The sequence below is a fragment of the Somniosus microcephalus genome, chromosome 15 (assembly GCF_052327205.1).
Source record: "Somniosus microcephalus isolate GS21.2 chromosome 15, FLI_Smic_1.0, whole genome shotgun sequence".
Lineage (NCBI taxonomy): Eukaryota > Metazoa > Chordata > Chondrichthyes > Squaliformes > Somniosidae > Somniosus > Somniosus microcephalus.
In genome coordinates, this window is record NC_141001.1 from 60,089,418 (window position 1) to 60,113,850 (window position 24,433).

A 24,433-nucleotide genomic window follows, 5' to 3' on the forward strand; every position below is an offset into this window, starting at 1 on the left:
GAGAAAACAGCCGGGAGGGTGGCACGCTTTTTGTTCACGCCGAATCGTGTAGTAGGTAACACAACCAGCAGGCTGAAGGGCTGGTGTGTCGTCGGCGGGGAAGGAGTCGTCGGTGTTCACGAGGGATGGGTTCTCGTGGTTCGCGAGGGATGGGTCCTCGTGCGCGAGGAGTGCGTCCTCGTGTTTTGCGGGGGTGAGTCCTCGTGGTATCCCCGCAGGGCGCGCTCCGATCTTGTGGGCCCGAACATGCTGTACCCCGCGCTTGGAGAGATTTATACTTGCTGTTGCTTTGGACGTAGAGGCGGACGATCCGTGCGGCGGTAGAAAAGTCGAATACGGAGACCGTGATCATGTGCGTGGTCGGTGCCGCATCGATGTTCTCGGTGAACGGGGCTTCTACCTTCATAAAGCACGAGGGAGACTGTGGCTCCCTGGATTGCGGTAGCGACAGCGGAACGGCTGATGCTTCCATAGCGTGCTTCGTTTGTGAAAGACGTTCACAAACCCACCAATTATAGCGCTGGTGGTCGACGGTTGCTGTTGGTCGTGCTCTACCTCTGTGAAATCGTTCGTGAAAAACGGGCTCACCTCCAAGCTGCGCTTCCTTTGCGAAGACGTTCGCAAAGACGGGGTCGCTTTTGGTGGAATCGGTGTTAGGCGGTTGCTGTTCCGTGGTTGTTCGTCGGTTGTGCGTTGGTCGTCTTGTGGGAAGACGAGGGTCAGGCTGCGCGTTGCTACCGTGAAAATCGTTCACGGATACGGGTTCACCAATTGTAGTGTAGGAATTGATGAGCTCCCGTACTCACGTCGTTGGGTCACCAATGTAGCGGTTCGTGTAGATTGCCACTAAATAAGAGAGTTTGACTTCGAACTATTAACAAGTTGTTTATTTACAGGAACAGATTAATTAAATCAGGTAAGATGGCAGGTAAGATGGCTGACTGTAGGAGCACCGTGGTATAGGTCTTGTCCCAGCGGGGACTCCATGAGGACTGACTAGAAGTTTCCCAGCTCAACTGCCAGCAGGTTCCGAGCTCTACTGTTGGAAGGTCCCGAGCTCTGATGTCATGACGTCAGAGTACAGGAGAGAAGCCTGAGTATAGTAACAGACACATACAGTAAGGTAAGTTAAAGGGAATTATGTAATTATGTATCTCAATGTAAGGGACAACCGGTGTTACCGCCACACCACCACCAATCACGACTGGATGTGGCAGGACTGCAGAGCTTTGATCTGATCCATTGATTGTGGGATTGCTTAGCTTTGTCTATGGCATGCTGCTTCTGCTTTTTAGCATGCTTGTAGTCCTGTGTTGCAGCTTCCCCAGGTTGGCACTGCATTTTTAGGTATATCTGCTGCTGCTCCTGGCATGCTCTTCTACACTCCTTATTGAACCAGGGTTGCTCTCCTGGCTTGAGAGTGAGGGATATGCCAGGCCATGAGGTTACAGATTGTGTTGGAATACAATTCTGCTGTTGCTGATGGCCCACAGAGCCTCATGGATGCCCAGTTTTGAGCTGCTAGATCTGTTCTGAATCTATTCCATTTAGCACAGTGGTATTGCCACACAACACGATGGAGGGTGTCCTCAGTGTGAAGACGGGACTTCGTCTCCACAATGACTGTGTTGTGGTCACTGCTACCAATGCTGTCATGGAGAGAGGCATCTACGACAGGTAGATTGGTGAGGACGAGATCAAGTAGGTTTTTCCCTCGTATTGGTTCTCTCACCACCTGTCGCAGGGCCAGACTGGCAGGTATGTCCTTCAAGACTCGGCCAGCTCGGTCAGTAGTGGTGTTACCGAGCCACTCTTGGTGATGGACATTGAAGTTCCCCACCCAGAGTACATTCTGTGCCCTTGCTACTCTCAGTGCTTCTTCCAAGTGGTTTTCAACATGAAGGAGTACTGATTCATCAGCTGAGGGAGGGCGGTATGTGGTAATCAGCAGGAGGTTTCCTTGCCCATACTTGACCTGAAGCCATGAGACTTCATGGGATCCGGAGTCAATGTTGAGGACTCCCAGGGCCACTTCTTCCTGACTGTATACCACTGTGCTGCCACCCCTGGTGGGTCTGTCCTGCCAGTGGGACAGAACATACCCAGTGATGGTGATGGAGGAGTTTGGGACTTGTGCCAAGGTTCTTCAGACATCTTTCTGCTAGGGTTCCTAAAGGTCATAGAAGGAAGAAGATGAGAGTGGAGGCTGGGAACACTTCCAGTTATTCCAGTGGGGAAACAGTAGGAGATCCCAGGGCAGTACGATGGGGGTGGAGATCTGGGTCTAATCCCCTTTTTTCTCTTCCCTGTGCCTGGGGAATGCCAATTCCAGAGGAGCCGAGTAGAGGAAAAGCTAACCTAGTAACTGATTAAATGTCACGTCCCATAGATGACTGTAGTATGTGGTTGCACATTTTCATTCTTCTAAAAGTAGGAAGAAAAGCTTTTTTTTAAATTCTTGATGAAAAATATTATCAATCTATCCTGAGGTTCAGGGGGTACATGCACCACTTGATGAGTTGCTGAATTATGGAGACCAGAAAGATCCCACATTTCAGTCATCTGATCTCAGCCAGAGTTGGAGTGAAACTCAGCAATTGGCTTCAGTATTGCTGAGTTAAAAAAAAAAGTCACCATTCCCACTCCTGATTGCTATCCAACCACCCCCATTGGATAGTGTGGGCATCGTTGAAGACCAGACTGGGCTTGGCTGTGATATTTCCCATAGTTGGGTTGGGTTGCTGACACTGTCTTGGCTCACACATGGCTACTTGGGTGAGGTACTGAAGGGTTGCTGGCAGCCATGGAATCATGTGTCACTGATCAGTTCCCGCAGGAGAGGGGGGAGAACATTGAGGAGTGGGCGGGGCGGCGGGAATCCTCAGATGAATTAAAACTTCATCATGTAGCTTGCACAAAATGGGATCACCTCCGCACTGCAAAAATAGTAACAATCCCGCTTTTAATTCTTTTTGTGGGTATTTGTTTTTGAACAACATTTAAGCTGCCATCCCATCATGTCCTTCCTGTATCTAATTTGCACAGTAATTCCACTAATTAGAATAGGTGGACTGGGAATGCTAATAAAACAATAATGTACACATACAAATTATCTCACAACAGTCTGTGCTGCACAGAGTGTGCTGAAATGATTTCATTCTCTATAATAAACAGAAGAACTGCTGGTTTGCTGTCGATGTCTTTTCCATTTGATGGAGAAGATCTACACACCACACACAAGCCTGTGGTGCTTGTAAGTTCTGGCTCTTTTACTGGCCTGACCCACTATCCTATATGTTTACTAAGCATGACACTGGAATGTGCTGCAGTAATTCCAGCAAGTCAGGCTTAAGCAGGCAGGGCAGGACTGTGGAGTTGCTTCCAGCTGTGCTCCAGCCGAGCACTTCAGTTCCAATAGGTTTGAGTGGCCAGGAAAGCAGTGCTTCCTACTCTCTCGTTGCAATGATTCGCAGCGGACGTGTGTAGGTGACTAGCAAGCACCTCAAATAAAGCCAATCTGCAAAAATATGGGCCAGGAACTCCATTTTTTTATAATGCAAAAGTAATATAGATTTGGCATAGGTGTTTGGAATTTGGGTCTAATTCAGATATGTCAGAGATTATAAAATACACGTTAAATTCTGGTAGATTTGGCTGCAGGCAGAAGATAGGCACAAGGATGCAAATGGTGGGAGAGTGAAGGTCAAATCTGCTGCCTGCCATTTACACCAGAATTTCACCTGATTTGATTTAAGTTGGTCGAAGAGCGGGGTCAGTTACCTTCATGACTTCTCAAACCAGGATGTGATCATGCTGACAGGCTTTGAATATCCTCAAACTTTGTAGGAAACATCAGCTTTCACTGAAGTAAGTGGAAAAATCCTTTCTTAACTGTGCGACTGACAAAGAATTCTGTATACTTCCTTTTAGCAGTTTCAGTAGGGAAATCCTTTTGCCCACCCTACTGTCATGGAGCCCTATGTTCTTATGATGGAGGTTAAAAAAAAGAGCAGGAGAAAGAGTAAATGAGAGTGGCAATACAGGATACGGCTAACTAAAAGGAGACCAACGAGGAGGTACCCTTCCCTAGAGGCTACAGACCATGCTGCTTCCTCGATCATGTCTCAGAAGAGGTCTGCTTAAGGAGGCAACAGTGCATTAAGAAGGCACAGAAGGAACTCTGTTTCTTGTTGAAACTCACCACCAAACATCCTCTTAAACATAAAAAACAAAGAACCAACTTACTTCACAAACACTATACTTTATATCACAAAGCAGCATGATTCCTATTACCACCATCCCTACCCCTGGTACCTCTCTGTGTTGTTATCAAGCTATCCTAGTGCTCCACTGAGGTGCTGCCTGAGGGCCAGAAATGTCAGTGATGCTTGGCTGCCTATGGTATCATGAACCTGCTGGGACTGAGGTGACCCTCAGCTCAAAGATGGGGCAGACTCTTTAGTAGCCTGTGTCACCACTGCAGGTACGTGAGCAGTCTGGTCCTGTATCCTGATATATAAGCAGGCATCTGAGCTGTCATCGGGGAGAGAGGGTAGCATCATGAAAGTGGATTCTGGATACATCACTTGTGCTAGGTGCTGCATCCGGCTGCACACTGGTCAGCGAAAGGGTACACCTGATGGCATCAGTGAGCATCAGTTAGGTTTTTCAGACCCTGAGAGCTGTCATCCCAAAGCTCTTGGAAGCCACTTTCCATAATTCTCTCCAAATGGTCCCCCAAGGCCTGAAGGCCAGTGGTCAAAGCATCCATCTTGGATGCACTGACTGGTCTGCAGGCCTCTCTGTCAGGGAGTACGGATGCAAGTGCTCATGATGCTACCACCCACTCCAGGTAGCACTGCATTATGCTGAATCCTTCTCAGTTATTGGGTCGGAGGATAGCAGTGGACTTCGCTGTGACCACTACCATCTGTGTCAGCTCCTCTATCCAGCATCCTTTTTAGATCAAACACCAAGAGACCTGAGACCACAGGCTTCAGAGCCAGGGATTGACTTCTGCAAAGCCTTTGCACCCTGCTGTCAGATCCCTCTTTCATATCGGACTCCTCTGGCTCCATGAGGGTAGTAAATGAAAGAGTGCCACCCATATAAGGAGACTGCAAGGAAGGGTCAGGGGAGCAGATAGCTAACATTGTTTGCTCTGCCACGATTGCTAAACTTATTCCAGACCCGCTCTCTTCATGACCCTTGCTCTATTTTCTACCTCCCACGCCTACCAGTGTATCTTAGTTGCAGGAGGCATTTAGACATAACTTGGGAGGAGATACAACAATATAAATCACTGCCAATTCAATTGACATAGGTTTTATATTAACAATTGGGAGATATATATTCATAAAAACCTGGATTTTACAAACAGCGTCTCCTAATTTATGCCTGTAAATCAGGAAAAGTGGGCATATATCTATATCACTGTATGTCCTCCCAATTTATGCGTCTATTTCTTACGCAATTAGCACGTATGGTACAAACTTGCATTTCTTGGAAATTTGACTTCAAGCATGAAATGCGCATCCAGGATTGCTTGATAGTGCTCAGTGTCTGGAAGTTCATTGAAATGACGCAGGTATGTTAAGGTAAGTGTGTTTCAGCCATTTCCTGACTGTGGTTGTTCATTTCTTTCTGCTGGTGCTTAGATTCTCATGAGCCCTTTGTGCCCAGTGTCTTTTTACCACCAGCACCGTAACTGAAACCAATGGGCTTCCCAAAGAGAATTCCCCCTATCTGTGATCTTTTTGGTAAAAGAAGAGGAGGACCAATGGAGAGTTGCTCGGCAGGTCTGGCTGCACCAGAGGTGTGTGTTCTTCACCTGCCTGACTCGCACATCCTTATCTGCAGTCAGAGGTTCCTATACTTCATTTTGGCAGCGGATTAGTGCATGCGGAGGCTCCTATTCCCAAAGGAAGCTGGGATAGCAGACTAGCTGGCAGAAATAAAACGTTTGAATGCCTGACTAATCTGGATACTGGATACTTCCTCAGAAGTGCCCCATTCACAACATGTCATGTCTGCACTGGTACTATGTGAAAGGAGCCATGCCAGCCTCGCCAGCAGCTGGCATTGCCTGATTGTCCATATCTGCCAAGATACCTGCAATCATATGTGAAGTCAGCCATCTGGCGATGACTGTGGGGAACTGTCATCGGATCATCAGAGAGCAAGAATCAGAGCTGTGCCATCTTCCATTAACACACCTGCAGTTACCATGGAGCATAGGATTAGCACAGCCAGTGGCAGCACCTACCTCCAACTCCTTGCAGGCATGCTGCAATGTTGACCTATGGTGATGGTGCTGTAGAGTGGCAAGCAGGGCCACCCTTCGCACAACCATCTCATGTAGCGATCTAAGAGGTGGGCAAGTGCTCAGCTACAGCATTGTTTGCTTGCAGACTCAAGCCTACGCCTTGGTTTTCCTTCCACTTCACTTTTGCTTGTCACTTCTTCATCCTCCCCCTCTTCAAAGGATGTCAATGGGTGAAATGCCTTTTGAGTAAGGATTTTTGTCCCCCTATTTTGACGCTTCCCTTTAATTGTCTGCATCCCTTTGGGATGGACTTTTACCTCAGAGCGGAACCCGGGGTGGGTGGCTGAAAGGCCTGGTCCATTTTGAAGACCGGGCCTCATTCGCATCGGACCGGCAGGCTGTGGCTGGAAACTCAGTGCCCTGGGGAAGCCCGCTGGTTCCAGACCGCTGCAATATCCGGCTGCCCTCTGAGCTGGAGGAAAGTAGGTTTCCGGGGGAGGGGCGGGCAGCGGGTGCTGGAGTGGCAGCGGCCCAGGCTGGCTTTCCTTCCACCACCTCACTGGGATCAGCTAATCAGCTCAGATGGGAAATCAAACCTAGGACCTAGTTGATATTAGTTAGCAACAAGGCCATCAGGAGAGCTCAGACATGTTCAGTGGCTACAGCAGGTGCTGGGTTGTGTCAGTGGCAATAGCTGTGTATCTCAGAGTGTGTACTTAGTACTTAAATAGCATTGACTGACAGGTTGCAATTCACTTGATGTTGAGTAACACAAAGAATAGCACAGTCATGAGGACAGTTAAAGTCCCACAGAAATCTCAAATAGCAGGCGTTTAACCTCTCTGGTTGAGCTAGAAGGCATGTGAAAACACTAGTCACTGAACATGATCAGCTGCCTTGGTACACATTATTGGAACATGTCTGAAAGTAGTGAGCTTGAAAGATGCCTTTCCTTCCTTAATTAACGCACAACAGATTAAACTTTGGTGTTTGCCTTGAGTTCATGTTGCTTTATTTTCCTTTGAAATGTTGGCCATTCTGAGAAATGTACAGAAATACCAGAAATCCACTGAAAGAACTAAAACCTCAGAGTGACTTAAACCTCAGAGTGACTTAAGCATTATGTTATTGTGCAGGAGTCCATCGGCATTTTACTGTGTGTTGGGCAAGCATGTGCAGTGGAGCTAATGATGACACTAACATTTAAAACAAACAAAGAGCTGGAATGGTTCATGGACAAACCATTTTTCCATCTGTTCGACAGTTCCTTCGGAAATGAGGGATTTACAGTGAATCATCCAGTCAGTTCCTTACTGTTTTATGAGGGATCACCCACTTCAGTTTGTTGCCAGTGTTGGCAAAGGTTCTCTTAGTGCTAATGCTTTAACAAGCTGTAAAATTCACAGTGGTTCCTTTGGGATTCAACTTACCTGCCTATCTTTCAGGTTTGGGCAAGTACCAGTTGATTGGAATACAGAACAATTTAAATTTGCAGACAAATTTATTCTTTTGTGAAAACGTTTTTAAAAATGTTTGTTGCTTCCCCAACCAAAAGATTTGTTAGCATATCTGAGCTGCTTCTTCCTTTTAATGAGCTTGGTGCAATCTCCTAATGCATTACATCAAAGTATCTAACTAAGTAGAGAAGCTTTTAATGTCATTAAACACTTCTTTTTAAGTTTACTATCAAAGGACCACTTACTGTTGACTTCTCTTCCACCATCTTGCAGGCACTTGACTTGTAGTTCTGTCAAGACCTCATTGGCCAATTTGACCATTTGACATGCTCTTAATTCTCTCCCATGGCTACTTCAACCTCCTGATGTGATTCTGCTTCTCTTCCAACCTTCTTCAACCTACTTCCCAGACTGTTCAGTCTCCTAACTCAGATTGGTATCTCAACTAGCACCCTTCTTGGGGTAATGCCTATCTCCAGAGCCAGGTAACTCTAAATGTTTCATCTACTCTCCTGACCCCAGTCTTCAAATTAGATTTATTATTTTTATTAAATTCTTGTTTAATGTTTCACCATTTTCTACAACATTCAAAATGTGTTAAATTTCACACAAAAATTGTAGTAAAGACTACTCACTGGTATAGTCCTGTAGGTGTGTACCATTCTATACTTGAACATTATATTAGAATAATAACTTCAAAACTATCATGTCACAACAGGCACATATTGTGAATTTTGAAAGTTATTTTGTTAAGAGTTCAGATTAAAGGGGCACCTTCTCTATTAAAAAGCATTTGGCAAACTTTTCTCCTGTGTTGCCAAACACTGCGACTCAAAGATACAAATCATGTCAAAACGTATAATCGCGCCACAAAAGTGTAATCTGGATGAAAATGATGAATGGCTGTTTCAATAAACTCCCTCCCATGCCACAAAGATTGTGTTCCTTTAAACTGCATCCTTTCAAGCATATCTTAACCACTTGACTGCTGGATTCATTCGAACGCTGTTATTTTCATGCTACAACTCCCATTAAGTGCACATTTTGAACAGAGCTGCTTTAAATGTTTGTTATGTGGGGCTATGAAGCATCACATACTGTTCTAGGTCAGTAAAATGAGAGATTCACACAGTCCTCTTTCCCCCTCCCCCATTATGATAGCAAGACATATATCACGTGTCCTGGCATCTTTTATAAATATTTACTCTATGTTTTATAATTTGTTGATCTGGGACAGTATGACCTGCTTTGTGGTAGCACAAACAATATATTTAAAGGAGAACTGCAGTCCAGTGGTGACGTATTCCTTAAATTACTCTTTTAGCTTGTTAATCACTGTGCATGGGTCTTAGCTTTTTAAAATTTCTCCTTGAATTTTTCCATCAATTTTCTCCCCTTGCCCCTCCTATCCTAAAAGTGGGTGACTTGTTTTGGGATACAGTTTTACAGCTGATGGTAACCCTTAAGAACGTCACCCAAATGTTAAACTTATTGGGGTAATTTTAACCTAACCTGGCCATCGGGAAATGGGCAGGTTTTTATCAGCTGCCTGCTTTACACTCCTCTTCCCCCACCCACCGAGTCAATGGAGAGCAAAATAGAGGGTAAAACGGGCGACCAAACTAAATCTGCCTGTTTCCCACCTGGCGGGTTGGGTTAAAATGACCCCCTAAAAGGCTGGACAATGAGTGTTGGCGACATTGCACTCGGTCGTGTGGCACTAAGGGGCACGTGACAGCAAGTAGAGGTGAAGATTTCTTTCTAGCCTGCGGTCAATTGGGCCACACCCCCACTACCAGCCTGCTTGTGATCTGTGCAGGTCAGGGATAGAATTGGACTCTTTCCTGATTAGTAGGGCTCAGTGCTTTACCTGTTGAACATTAACTCGCTGAGCCATTGAGGGAACCCACATTTGCTGCTTGCTCATCTTCTCATAGATCTCTGAGGTCACTTATTTAAGGCATCTGATTTATCATTCTATTTATTCCTGATTAGTAGAGATGGCAAACTGAACTAATCAAGGAATCCGAGTCCTGCTGTAAAGCTTACCCCTTGTTATTAGTTTCATTACTTAAAATGAAAATTATATTGCAAAGTGTGTATATTTCATGCCCAATATATTTTGTCTGACCAGGGGTCCATGTAAATGCATGTTTAAGAGTCCCCAAACCAAACTGCCGAGAAATCCATGTGAATATAGTTTCTATTTGTGTGATATGGAATGCATGCTCTCTCCCTATAGGAACACATATCACTTATTGGCAAGAGTCAAGGCTTAGGGAACTTTAAGGGGCTAATGTTGAAGCTTAGCCAGTTAAAACCATGCAACTTACCAGCACAGATTCTGCTGCTTGTCCAGCTAGGCCATTGGCTTGTAGGATTATCTGAACTGCGAGGAAAGAATCGCAGTGCCCAGTGACAGACCTGACCCTCCAGGCCCCATTAATAAGCTGGGCTGGATGGTTAAACATCAGCTGTGCTGTGCAATACTGTGGTCCTGGCCAGCTCAGGCATCAGGTTACTGAACTTGCTGCGGCAGATTGACTTGGTTCCACTCTCTCATTCTCAGATGTGTCAGCTTGACCAATTGCACTGGTTCATAGAAGATTTTACATTTGGTGATATGCAAATATGTTTGAGCGGAAACTTGAAAAAAAAAAATTCTGAAAGCGAGCGCAATTTTCAGCACGCTGATTGCACCCAAAGCGGAAACTCTTGGCCTTTATACTGTGCACCTCCATTCTGCTTGTTAGTAAAATAAATAAACCACAGTAAAAAGCCTAATTAGCAATAACACTAATGATAAAGAGTTTGTGGGACTCAAGTGATGCACTAATATAGCAAAAATAACACTTTCTGTGAAATGAAGCAAGTTTGCAGTATAATGAGGAAAGCTTTACATGGGGTTGCAAGGCCCCAATTACATCAATTGACAATCATTCATATCAGGAAAAAAGATGCAAGTAAGAGTACTCTGATCAGAGCACTGAAAAACAGAAGAGAATGGCTTCCTCGCTAGATTTTTGTTCCCCACCTTGAAGAATGCACAAATGTCATGGATATTTGATAAATACAGATTTTGTTTTTGAAAGAAAAGAATAAATTAAATCTTTATAAAAACTCTAGTAGCCAAAAGGTTAATTTCAGGTTTGTCATAAATTACAAATCAGTGTGATGTCCACAGCCAAGTGTTCACTCTAAACAGAGCAATGTCCTCACTAATAACTGACAGCTCAGAGATTCTTGTCCCAAATCCAAAAGTTATTAATTTTCCGAATGTATAAATGTTTTACACACAGCTTTGCCAGTAGGTTACAAAAAAAAGTATTATGTTATAGCTTCAGACTCTGTGATAGGCAAGTCTATTTTAATTAAAGTACACGGGATAGTAGCTGATGTTTCTGCATAAAGTCTTTTTTTTAAAATCTAGCTAATTTTCTCCCAACAGGTTTTATCCCACTTCCCTGTCATCTGAAAGGGTTAACTCTTTGGTGAAGTGAGGTTCCACATGAGTCAGTTGCCTTCCACCACCTTGAGCATTATTCACATATGAGTTTTGAGAGTGAGCTTTTGGCATTCTGTTCAACTGTCTGGACATCACTGTGTGCCCAGTCTTACCCTCACCTGGAATCCATATATGTGCACTTTCCAGCAGGAGTCCCAGGATAGTATTCAGGAGCAGAAATTCTGGCTAATCTGTTCCCCCACCCCACCTCTCCAACATAGGGACAACAAAGCCAACTGTAGTACCCCCTCCACTGCACCCCCCCCCCCCGCCCCCGCCACCCCCCTGCAATTGAACCTAGGATCCTACTGGTCTGTATGTCTTGGCTAGGCATTGCTGAAACACACTGAGCCAACAGGGGAGCTCTTGATAAAGTCTTAATGAGTCAGATGAGTTGCTGTTTATTTCTGGTGTATCATGTTGTGTACGTGGCAATGATGGATTAAAATGGATCATTGTAAATAATTATCTGTAACAGTCTGCTCTCTCGATCCTCTTTAAATACCGGCTAATGATGATTGAGTCCTGGGTATAATGTAGCAACAAAACCATTTGTTTCTTCCTTTTCTTCTGTGCTGCCAGTGACAGTCTGGTGGGATATTGTAAAGTCTTGAATACATTCCAAAAGCAGCCTTTTCCTTGGGCTTACCAGCTCTGAGCCAGGCTCTTTGAGGGACTGCATGGTATGCCATGAAGACCTTGGGAAAATGTAAATACTGACAAGGGATGAGCTATTGTTTTCATTCCACTCATTTGCAGTTTTCAAGTTATTTGAAAGACATTCTTGTCTTCATTCTCCAGTGCATTCCCAGTGTTTGAATATAGTTCAGCTCATAAAGCTGAAGTTTAACCCTTTCAAGATGACAAGAGCAACAAAAAACACAAAGACCAATAGCTCCTTCAAAGCTCAGATAGTAAATACACTGCTTACCATGGAATTCAGTCACTCAGAGCATTAAGGTCTTAGGTTTGATCCCTAGGCTGTTCTGAGTTACCTAAAAATCGTTAGGTGCCGATAGATGGGCTATGGTTGGCCTCCATGTCCTCCAATATTCAAGACAGAGATCGATAGATTTTTGGATATTAAGGGAATTAAGGGATTATGGGGATAGTGCAGGAAAGTGGAGTTGAGGTAGAAGATCAGCCATGATCTTATTGAATGGCGGAGCAGGCTCGAGGGGGCAAATGGCCTACTCCTGCTACTATTTCTCATGTTCTTATATTCTTATGTCCGTGGATTTGCAAGGGGAAAAAATCTGCTAGGAAGAAAGGACCAGCATTTATATAACAGCTTTCACATCCTGAATGCCCTAAAATGCTTCACAACCAATGAATTACTTATTGAAGCATAGTTACCGTTGGTGATGTAAGGAAACTACTAGGCACTTGGTCTAAGCGTTAAACAAAGCTTTAATCAACTGTTTTACAACATGGAGATCTAGTTGTGTCCTTTACTAGTTCCTGTTAAAGAATGTCCTGAGCAAGCTGGGCCCATGCCCGAGTATTTATACTCTCCCTGGACGGCGCCACCAGCAGGCCACCCAGTATCAGACTGATACCTGAGATGGCAGGAATATGAAGACATATGAAGAGAGATTGGGTCGATTAGGCTAATATTCGCTAGAGTTTAGAAGAATGAGAGGGGATTTCATTGAAACTTATACAATTCTAACATGACTAGACAGACTAGATGCAGGAAGGATGTTCCTGATGGCGGGGGAGTCCAGAACCAGGGGTCACAGTCTAAAGATAAGGGGTAAACCATTTAGGACTGTGATGAGGAGGAATTTCTTCATCCAGAGAGTGGTGAACCTGTGGAATTCTCTACCACAGAAAGAAGTGAGGACAACTTATTAAATATATTCAAGATGGAGTTAGATATATTACTTAAGGCTAAAGGGATCAAGGGATATGGGGAGAAATGAGGGACAGGGTACTGAATTTGGATGATCAGCCATGATCTCATTCAATGGCGGAACAGGCTTGAAGGGCCGAATGGCCTACTCCTGTTCCTATCTTCTATGTTTCTATCTATTTTTCTATGTTATTTCATAAGTCATTTCCACATGAATGGCTGATTTATGTCAGTTGGTATATAGAGATCATGCTCCCGATAGCTGTCCAGTGACCACTGCTGGTAACTGCTCATGTGTGGACAGTGGATGAGGACAGAATTTACCATCTATTGTCAATCAGCCTCCTAGTTCTGACTGTCTAGGATCACACATGAAAATTAGCTGCTTAATTGAGATACCAGAGAGTTACAATTTAGGCTTGGCCCCAAAGAATATTTCCCATTCTTGAATAGAAATGGCAGCTTCTGTAGGTGAGCCTGTGCTCTCTATGATCAGAAAATTAATCTTGTATGTTTGCTATATGAGATATAGCGGGTAATTTTAATTTTTATCATTAGGTGAAAAGCCATTGACTTCAAGGGAAAAGAAAATTGGGCGGGGTATAAATTGTTCAGCTGTTCAGGCGGACTCCTACGATAACTGCAGCAGGAGTCCAGCAGAATGGGCACAGACTGGCAGGACAGGATATGGCAGCTCACAGACTGACGATGGAGTTTCCTGTGACCTTGTTTGGGGCTGCCTCCAAACACGACCACTTATATCGAGGGGGGAGGGGTGGGAGGCTGAAGGCAGGGCCTCCCTATGCTATGAGATTGTGTTTTCTTGACCTCAAAAGGATCAAGTGTAACTTTGGAGGTGGATATGCTGAGTGAGATGAGGCATACCGAGAAGTGGGCCGCCATCGGTGAAGATCAGAGTCGGTGGGGGGGGAGATTTGTTTTTAATTTTAAAGTGACCCCCTAGAAACAATGAAGCTGCTGGGGGACACAATCTGCAGCTTTCTGTTGGAGTGACCCAATCCCCCCAACTCTCCCCAAGCCAGCTGCAGATACACCCCCCACACCCCCGAAAGCCCGCTCTTGGAGAACCCATCCCCTAACTCCACGAACTTTGCGGTCAGCAGCAGATGCGATCCTATACCCCTGTGAATTTCCTGGGCCCGATACCTCTTGAGTTAGGTTCACTGTCATCGAAGATTCCTCACTTAACCTATTCCACACATAATAACCCAGACTATTAAAATAGGCAATTTATGTTGGTGCCTTTTGTTTAAAATTATACTGAACATGAATACTTAAGGAAACAATGGATGCAAACATAATTTAACCAGGACAAGTGCTTGAAAATCTATCTAGTAATTATTATACAACATTAAAGATGAATGATCAGTTAAAAAAACTGGTTTTAGACTTGTAAGTGCTAACTAAACAATGCAAAAGTGAGTATGGAAGATCAGCTAAATCCAATACCATGCCACCTGACAACAGAACTCCCAACATGGCAGATGCCAAAGGGCTGATTTGCAGAGCTGCCCTTTAAAATTTGCTAGCAAGGCAAAGGTGGTGTCCAATTGACTTCAGGTCTAAGATTCCTTTTGGCATGAAATCAGCAGCTGCAGAGCTGAGCTTCTGTTCCAGGTTTGAATTTGAAGTTAAACATGATGTGACTTGAACAGAAGTGTCACTCCACTGCCAATTCCCTACACTCCGAAACTGTGAGGTTTCTCCAATGCCTCAGTTGGTAAAGGCACGATTACATAAGAACACAAGGAACAGGAGCAGGAATAGGCCACTTGGCCCCTCGAGCCTGCTCCACCATTCAATAAGATCATGGCTGATCTTTGGCTCAAAGCCACTTCCCCACCCCTCCCAATAACCCTTCACTCCCTTATCTTGCAAAATTCTGTCTAACTCCACCTTAAATGTATTTAATGACCCAGCCTCCACAGCTCTCTGGGGCAGAGAATTCCACAGATTTACGGCCCTCTGAGAGAAGAAATTCCTCCTCATCTCAGTTCTAAAAGGGCAACCCTTTATTCTGAAACTTTGCCCCCGAGTTCTAGATTTCCCCACGAGGGGAAAAATCCTCTCTGTATCTACCTTGTTGAGCCCCCTCAGTATCTTATATACTTCAATAAGATCACCTCTCATTCTTCTAAATTCCAATGAGTATAGGCCCAACCTGCTCAACCTTTCCTCATAAATCAACCCTCTCATCTCTGGAATTAACCTAGTGAATCATCTGGAACTGCCTCCAATGCAAGTATATCCTTCCTTAAAACTATACGCAATACTCAAGGTGCGGTCTCACCAATACCCTGTACAGTTGTAGCAGGACTTCCCTGCTTTTATATTCCAACCCCCTTGCAATAAAGGCCAACATTCCATTTGCCTTTTTGATTACTTGCTGTACCTGCATGCTAACTTTTTGTGTTTCATGCACAAGGACCCCCAGGTCCCTCTGAACTGTAGCATTTTGTAATCTCTCTCCATTTAAATAATAATTTGCTTTTTTATTTTTCCTGCCAAAGTGTATAACCTCGCACTTTCCCACATTATACTCCATCTGCCAAATGTTTGCCCACTCACTTAGCCTGTCTATATCCCTTTGCAAATTCTTTGAGTCCTCTGCACAACTTGCTTTCCCACCCTTCTTTGTATCATCCGCAAACTTGGCTACATTACATTCGGTCCCTTCATCCAAGTCATTAATGTAGATTGTAAATAGTTGAGGCCCCAGCACCGATCCCTGTGTCACCCCACTAGTTACCGTTTGCCAACCGGAAAATTACCCATTTATCCCGACTCTCTGCTTTCTGTTAGTTAGCCAATTCTCTATCCATGCTAATATATTACCCCCAATTCCGTGAGCTCTTATCTTATGCAGTAACCTTTTATGTGGCACCTTATTAAAAGACTTCTTGAAATCCAAATACACCACATCCACTGGTTCACCTTTGCCCACCCTGCTCGTTACATTCTTAAAGAACTCCAGCAAATTTGTTAAACATAATTTCCCTTTCATAAAACCATGCTGACTCTGCTTGACTGCATTATGATTTTCCAAATGCCCTGCTACTGCTTCCTTAATGAAGGACTCCAGCATTTTCCCAACAACAGATGTTAGGCTAACTGGTCTAGTTTCCTGCTTTCTCTCTCCCTCCTTTCTTAAATAGGAGTGTTACATTTATGGTTTTCCAATCTGCTGGGACCTCTCCAGAGTCCAGGGAATTTTGGTATATTGCAACCAATGCATCCACTATCTCTGCAGCCACTTCTTTTCAGATCCTGGGATGCAGGCCATCTGGTCCAGGGGACTTGTCATCTTTTAGTCCCATTATTTTACCAAGTACTGCTTCCTAAGTGATAGTGATTGTCTTTAGTTCCCCCCTCCCTGTGGCCCCTTGATTATCCATTATTGGGATGTTGTTAGTGTCTTCTACCGTGAAGACAGATACAAAATATTTGTTCACAGTCTCTGCCATTTCCCCGTTCCCCATTATTAATTCCCCAGTCTCAACCTCTAAGGGACCAACGTTTACTTTAGCTACTCTCTTCCTTTTTATATACCTGTAGAAGCTCTTACTATCTGTTTTAATATTTCTAGCCAGTTTACTCTCATAATTCATCTTCTCTCTCTTTATTATTTTTGTAGTCATCCTTTGCTGGTGTGTGGAGCTGAGCCATACAGTCCAGCAATTATTCCCAGGTTCTATTCGCAGTTTGTGCTGAGTTAGCTAATCTGAGCTGGAATGACAAGAGCAGGTACAATCTGCTGCAGTGCCCTTGGCTGGGGAGGGAACAACAAGCCCCAAGTGGAAAGTGGCATATGTGAACATCGGGTGAGGGTAGCATTGGGCTTGGCTGTGATCTCCCCCCACAGCTGAATTGCCTGGGGTCATATATGAATAATGACTGCCCCCCCAGGGTGAGGTAATGGAGAATTGCCACGACTCTTGAAACAGCATCCCAGCTTGGGTCAGTGTCCTCTGGAGAGAAGATTGGAGGCAAAAAAGTGGTAATTGGCAAGGGATCCAAATGAAAACTGTCTCCAAATACCTCACTGTGCTTTTGTACAGTTTTATTCACCTGGAATAGCTCAGGAGGTCAGAGGGTTAATTGTTTCTGGTCTTTTTTATGTTTGAGAAAGGCCATCCTAGCCATGCATTGTTTGGCACACAATGCGTTTCTTTTCCTGCAGTCCAAAGTCTTAGGTGTCGGGAGTGAAAAGTGAAAAATGAGGAGCAGGCCTGAATGTGGCCACTCCCCGAGGGGAGTGCGGTGCACAAACTGAGCTGGCACCGGATTATCTTAAGCAGTTGGCGCATTCCTGGATGATCAAGTGCTTGCGAAACCCAGGCTCCTTCTCATGGAGCATCTGTGTTGATGTTTATGTCAATAGCTTCTTATATGGGAAGAAATAAAATCGTTTATAGGAACCAAGAGGCAGGTCACCATGGCAGCAACCAGCTGCTTTTCGAGACGTTTTATCCAAAGCATAAATCCCTATTATTAGAAAAATAAGCCTTAATGTCTAACAATTCAAGAGTTTAAGCCATTTAAAGTTAAATTATGTCTCTCAGGCAGTTCCTCGTATTTATAAGGTCCTGTCATTTGTATTTATAAAACTATGAATTTAAATTTAGTAGTATAGCTTTGTTTGAATTAGGTACAGATGTAGACCTGAATTATGGACTGTAATTCTTTTTGACTCGAACCAATAAATCATAGGGGTGATGCCTTTAATGCTAAGAACTTACACTTATGTTTAGTTTTAATAGTTGGGATTCATTCAGCCACAACTGTCCACTGTAAATGTAACAGCATTAACCTATTCATCTTCTGTACCACCTAATATTTAAGGATTGTTTGAGAAAAAGTTGAAATATATACATGTTTGCAAAATAAAAGCATTAAGTTTAGCTCTAACCACATTTAACTTTTGATTGGAAAATATGGACTAAACTGCTTTAATATTTACATTCTGGCCAGTTTCTTTCTTGACCTTTTGCCAATTTTCTCCCCATCTCCCTTAATCATAAAAGTGCAGACTGCTGCATTAGGTACCCCACGCATCAGATGCTCTCTAGTACCTTGTCCAAATGGTCATTCTTCATGTGTGAGCCTAGACAGTGAGTGTTGACAGGTTATTTGATTGTGGACAGAGTACTTGCCAAGCCTGATCCTGTCCTCACTCACGCGCACTTTCCAACAGAGGTCACTGACTAGAAATCAGGAATGGCAACCCGGGCTGATTCTTCCTCCTCCGCCTCCTCCCCCTTCCACCCAGGAGTGCTGAAGCCAATTATATCGGCCCTACTATCTGTCTCAACTGAAATCAGCTAATTCACAACAGACCAAGAATCAAATCTGAGATGGACCATACCGGTCTGCTCAGTTCAGGCTCACACCAAGTCCATTCATCTAGCCATCACTCTGATTAAAAGATAACCAAATTGATTAATATGGGTCTACTTCAGAGTGAACTAGATCTTTCCTACTGTCCCCTATCTCCCATTTTGATATGATAGTTGTTTTAAAATTATTCCTCTGACTGTGCGTACGGTACTAATGAATTGGTATCAAAAAATAAAATATCATGCCAAAGTAAACATGTGGACTGGTGACACCAGAGAAAGCCTCTCCTTTATTTCCCATATATCTCCCAGCAATAAGGATTGTCTCTGTGGGGACTTAGAAGTCAATGCACTAATGTCTAACTGAACATCTGTATAACTCGAGTGATACCTGGAGCCAGTCAATAAAACTCAATAATGGGCATCAACAGCTTCCATGCTGGGCTAAGAATTTTCATTGTTCACAGTCCATGGTCCAGGTAATATTAACCAGCAGAGCTAGTGAGCTTTCTGAATTTTGTTCTTAACTACACCCTTTTGTGTAGATGAATTCAATCTACAATTAGAACAGTTTCACTTCTGCTAAAAAACACAAAAGACTGGCTGGCATGAAGAAAATATGTTCCAGTCTGAGTTTTGAGTTCATTCAGGGCCTACCGTGAGCCTGAGTCGCTATGGATATCAGTGTGCTCTGAACATAGTAACAAAATACAGTGAAGCAGGATATTTATTAGCAGATTCCTTCTCAGTACATTTATGTACGGGCACACTATATTGGTAAAAGTGTGTTGTTCTCTGTTTGTTGACAAACACACAGCAATGAGGTAATTTGCATCAAATTTCATCATTACTTTACTGACAAGTGACGAGGAAGGTGCCTGAGGATTGGAAAGTGGCAACTGTGGCACCATTGTTCAAGAAAGGGTGTAAGGACAATCCTAGTAACTACAGGCCGGTCAGTTTAACATCAGTGGTGGGTAAAGTTTTAGAAAGAATAATCAAGGAAAAAATTAACGGGCACTTGGAGAGGTTTAAACTAATTAAGGAGAGCCAACACGGATTTGTGAAAGGCAGATCGTGTTTTTTTTATTTGCTTATGGGAATGCATTAGGTGATGCATTTGACTAATCTAATTGAATTTTTTGATTAAGTAACAGAGAGGATTGATGAAGGAAATGCAATGGATGTTGTCTACATGGATTTTCGGAAGGCGTTTGACAAAGTACCACATAGAAGGCTGGTTAATAAAATTGAGGCTCATGGAATAGATGGGTCAGTGGCAGCTTGAGTAAAGAATTGGCTTAAGGACAGAAAACAGCGAGTTGTGGTAAATGGCTGTTTTTCAGACTGGAGGATGGTAGATAGTAGTGTTCCCCAAGGGTCAGTGCTGGGGCCACTGCTTGTTTTGATATATATAAATGACCTGGATATTGGAATACAGAGTAGAATTTCTAAATTTGCCGATGACACCAAACTTGGGGGTGTAGCAAACAGTGATGATGATACCAATCGACTGCAACAGGGCATAGAAAGGCTCGCAGAATGGACAGACAAGTGGCAGATGGAATTTAATACAGAAGTGTGAGGTAATGCATTGTGGCAGAAGGAACAGGGAGAGGCAATATAAACTTAATGGTACAGTTTTAAAGAGTGTGCAGGGACAGAGGGACCTGGGAATTAATGTGCATAGGTCCCTGAAGGTGGCAGGACATATTGAGAGAGTGGTTAACAAAGCATATGGGATCTTGGGCTTCATAAATAGAGGTATTGAGTACAAAAGTAGAAAGGTTATGCTGAACCTTTATAAAGCGCTGGTTAGGCCACAACTGGAGTATTGCGTCCAGTTCTGGTCACCACACATTGGAAGGGTGTGAAGGCCCTTGAGAGGGTGCAGAGGAGATTTATCAGAATGGTTCCAGGGATGGGGGATCTTAGCTACAAGGACAGGTTGGAGAAGCTGGATTTGTTTTCATTAGAGCAAAGAAAATTGAGGGGTGATTTGATAGAGGTGTACAAGATTATGACGGGTTTGGATAGGCTAGACGGGGAAAGGCTGTTTCCATTAGTTGATGGCCATTATGACTGTATAAGGGAAAAATTTGATTGCTTTGTGCCTCCCGTTAGCGCCCTAAGAGGGCTGAAGTAACCGTTAGTGCCCTGCGGCACTGCGCCGCCGGAGATGACATCATTGCCGTATGCAGCGCCCTGGCCACGATCTTCGGTGGCGACCCCCAACTTACCGTTGGACGCTATGTCCGACGGGGTCAGGGGGACCTACCTGTGGCCGGGGTGGCGCTAGTTAAAGGGGAGGTGGCAGTCGGCCATTTTTGTTGCTGGCCACCTGCCAGCACCTGCACCCATTGCCGTCCCCGGCCCCCGTGAAAACCCCCCGTGGGGTGCCGGCTGCTCTCCATAAGCCCGGCACTCCTCTTGAGTACCAGGCTCGTTTGCTGGCACTCCCGGTCCCTGGTGGCCCAGCTGGGCGCTGGGACGTGCTGCGCCAGGCCCCTCCCCTTTAAGAAGGGGAGGAAGGCCTGCAGTACCACAGCGTGACGTGCTGTAGCGCCGTAGCGCTGCGATATTCGCTCGCAGCGCCCCAAGAGGGAGGCGGGGCGCTTCCAGTAACGCCCCGCTTTCTTCTTGGGGCGCAACCATTCAATTTCAGCCACGGGGACGCTGGCGAAGTTAGCGCCCCAAAGGTAGCGCGACTCAATTTTTCCCCCTACGACTCTATGATATCAGAGTGACAAAATTTGCTTCTCTATTTGCATACAACAAAAGTTCTGGCATAAAAACAGAAAATGCTGGGAATACTCAGCAGATCAGGCAGCGCCTGTGAAGAGAGAGAAACAGTTAACATTTCAGGTCGATGACCTTTCATCAGAACTGGCAAATGTTTTTTCATAAGGACCACGCCCCTTTAAGTATAAAAGTGACTTTTCCACAAATTTTTGACCATAATCCAGGGTGTGCAGATGAAAGATGCTTTTTGCTTTTGTGCTTTAATATTGAGTTCTGGGATCTTGTTTCAGGAGTGGCCTCCATGCTCTCCCACTTTGGGAGTCATGCTCTGTGGGCCTACTGGGCTGCATTGTTAATATGGAGACCCAGAGGGGGCCAGCTCTCCACATTTACTTTTCTCCATAAGGGAGCAGGTCCTACAGATTCTGCTCTCTCACAGAGCAGAAAATGTAGATTTTCATCTACAGTCGGCTGCACTCTTGTAATGTAAAAATACCTTTAAAGTAGCAGGCACTTTCTATCAAACAGAGTTATTTAGAAAGACTCTGCTTCATATTTACAGTCGCAGTATAGCTCAGAAAATCACAGGCATGGCATTCTCAGTGGTGAGCCTCAAGTTATTGAATAATGAGGTGTTAAAGTGACCTGTTTAGATACACAATTGACAGATTAGCATTTACAAGAGGTAACAATAGAGCCATTAATCTACATAGGGCATTGTGTTTATGGCTGCAACCCATAGAGTAAGACGAAAATGACCCTTATTATAATGCACTTTACAGAACAGACTCTCACTGAATGGAACGAGGAACAATGGCACCTTTAAGCAAGCTATACAGTTAAAGTGGAGCATACACTAAACAGACTTTTCTTTTGTTGCTTTTATATTGTGCAGAAGTGGTTCTTTTTGGTCAGTGACTGGCACTGTAGGGTTTAGCCACTTACACCGTAGGGTGGATTTCATAGCACATTGTAATCGTTCAGAAGTTATGATGATGACTTTTAATTCTGGCTTCTGGACTTTTACCTATAGTTGAGGAAGGTTTGTACAGAACAGTGATGTGAAAACTACTGGATAGAATGGCAGGTTAGCAGTAGCTCTTTGTGCTGCTGGGCCAGCTCTGAAGGCTGCCGTTGACAGCGCAGGTGAAAGTACCTCGCAAGATGGTTGTCCACACTACTGACGGCAGCAGAGGCACTCCATTCATTACAGTGCTGTGGCTGGAGTTGCAGCTTTCGAATCTAAATCTGGAAACGCTTCAAAGTCCTTTCTGCATTCCCTATTGCCTTTCTAAAATAAGAAGGAGACATTGGGGCAACCCATCAACTAAAAAGCAAATAAATGTGTCCCCTTTTTAAAGGGCCACAACTAATTTTAAAAAAACCTTGCCCATACAGGAAAAAGAAAACTTATAAAACGAAATAATAACGGCGGTGGACAGCCACTGTTGTTGCAGGCTGGGTCGTTTCTCAGTATAATTGTGTTAGTTGAGTGCCCTTAGTACTGCATTAGCTTTTATAACTGGTGGGAAATGATGTTTAAAGTTTGCCCTTGTTTGGTATTCAACAGAATTTTGTTGAAAAAAATAAGTTTGTTACAGTCTTAATTATAATGGAGCCGTTTCATTCAGTCTTTGAATGCTACACAGATGTGAACTGTTAAGTCTGTGTGTTCCAGTTGTATTAAGATTAATTACTGACACAGACTACAGAATAAAGTTCAACAGGTCTTTACTAGTTGGAGGTCAGGACTATACTAAATACAATATCACTACACAGTACTTATATACCGGTGGTCACCACCGGTATTACGTATACAGCAGCCAGAGAAAGTAGCACATCTCTTAAGGTGGAACAGGCTTAAGTTCTCTTAAGGTGGAACAGGTTACATACACCACATGAACTGTTATTGATTGATAATGCATTATATCCATGTTAGAATAGCATGCAGTTCAAGGCAGCCAGGAGTAAATCACTGCGAGCCAATCACATCGTGTGCTTTTGTGATCAGGAGACATCCTCTGATGTTGTGTGAAGTGCTCGATCTGTCGTCCCTTGGACCAAGACAATGAGTGATATTTGTAAAAACGGCAAAAAACAGAAAATGTGAGTCAATAGGTCAGGCAGTCTCTGTGGAGAGAACAGACTATTTTGGGGCGATAGCTTTTAAAGGTTTGAAAAATTAGCACCAGGCGTTATGTTTTTCTAACTTTTAAAAAATATGGTTTTCTCGCTCCAAGAGGGAGGTGGATCGGCTGCAGGCGGGGCGGGGAGTTCTGCAGCGCTGCACACTGGGCCGTGCAGCGCTGCCACATTGGAAGGCTCCTTCCCTCCTTTAAAGGGAAGGGCCATCGCTGCAAGCTCTGCAATAGAAAGGGCACCTACCTGGACCATCAAGGGAGCGGTGAACCTGCGTGATCAGCCCAGCACTCACTCAGAGTGCCAGGCTGATCGATTGCGGGCAGGAACCCGTGAAAAAAAACGGATCAAAAAAGGTACGATTTTTTTTTACTTACCTCGGCCACCTCACCTTTAAGGCTCGCCCCCCGAAGCGGCTGTTCGCCCGATGCACATCCCCTAAAGCTGCCGTTGTTTTCACCTGCCGATGGTTCAGGGGGCGGAAATGAATTTCGGGTCCGGGACGCTACCGGGGAGATGCGCGGCCTAATCACTCACGATCTCCGGCCGCAGTCGGGCGTGGTGATAAGGGTTACTGCCGCTGCAAACCGGCAGGTGAATTTCGCCGGCGGCGGTAATATCACCGCGCCCTGGCGGTAAGACCTTAGCATCCCGTTATCGCTCCCCTGGAGATGATAACGGGAGGCGCTAAGGCACCGAATTTCTAGCCCCTAATGGTTTGGGTGTGGACTCTTCTTTAAAAGTATGGGTTTGCCAGGTGAGATGCTGAGAACCATGACCAGTGGCCTATGATGGCCACTTTTTGCCCAGTTGAACATTAGACAGGGATGGTCATTAAAAATACTGTTTGCATGCACACATTTTGAATTTGGGCAGACATGAGTGTAAAACACCAAGTGGGCCCACGTGTTTATGTGGGAAAACGAATCAAACCTTGCTTGTGCATGCCTGCACTACTTGTTAAAGTTAAGCAAATGAACACAAAACTTTTTCTGTCCAGATTTCAATGATTAAAATGAGCAGATGGTCACCTCCCAAAACTGCTATGCTACATTACAACAGTGACTACACGTCAAAAGTAATTCATTGGCTCGTGAAAGGTGCTATATACAT

General features: G+C 44.4%; 1 protein-coding gene and 1 long non-coding RNA gene across 15 annotated transcripts in view; one reads left to right on the forward strand and one right to left on the reverse strand.

Moving 5' to 3' along the window:
- The window catches only part of LOC147106968 (uncharacterized), a 45,259-nt gene extending 34,974 nt beyond the window's left edge, over positions 1-10,285 (reverse strand). Inside the window, exon 1 of one of the 2 annotated variants that reach the window (XR_015080991.1) lies at positions 10,056-10,285. This is a non-coding gene — a long non-coding RNA (uncharacterized LOC147106968). The remainder of the gene's footprint in view (positions 1-10,055) is intronic. The other variant, XR_015080990.1, reaches the window with a different exon arrangement.
- Positions 1-24,433, forward strand: part of sox6 (SRY-box transcription factor 6) — a 640,702-nt gene that overhangs the window by 361,640 nt on the left and 254,629 nt on the right. The window lies entirely within an intron of this gene.